The sequence below is a fragment of the Penaeus monodon genome, chromosome 22, assembly GCF_015228065.2.
Source record: "Penaeus monodon isolate SGIC_2016 chromosome 22, NSTDA_Pmon_1, whole genome shotgun sequence".
NCBI lineage: Eukaryota > Metazoa > Arthropoda > Malacostraca > Decapoda > Penaeidae > Penaeus > Penaeus monodon.
Window position 1 is genome coordinate 21,877,922 of NC_051407.1, and position 495 is coordinate 21,878,416.

Below are 495 nucleotides of genomic sequence, written 5' to 3' on the forward strand. Positions count from 1 at the left end.
CCCTCCTCATTTAAAGAAAGACGGTCGTTAAGTGCAGGACCATCATCGTCCCTACACTATAATAAGCCAGGTCATGTTTTGCTTGCGTAATTAAAGGGCCGGATTTAGAAATCGTTCCCAAGAATTATGACTACTGCTCGCGGGAGTTTAAGAAGGCAGGCTACATTTTCTTCTGAAATTCAGTTCGTTCTATTGACATGCGCGAAACCTTTACCGTTGCGTCACTTCTGTTCCGTCGAAATGACCTTTGACACATACACGACTGTTTAGAATCGCACGCGGAGAACACCACGCAGTATTCATTTCGCGAGTTAACGCCACGCGCACACTGGATACCAGATGCGTCGTCAGATAACACAGGATACGCCGCCAGGCGCAATACGAGAAGCAACCCAAGACGTAACCTTAGCGCCATCTCAGACATAGCACTGCACACCTCGCTGGGCGCAGCGCCTAATGCACCCTACACAACTATGGCATTACCCGCACATAGAA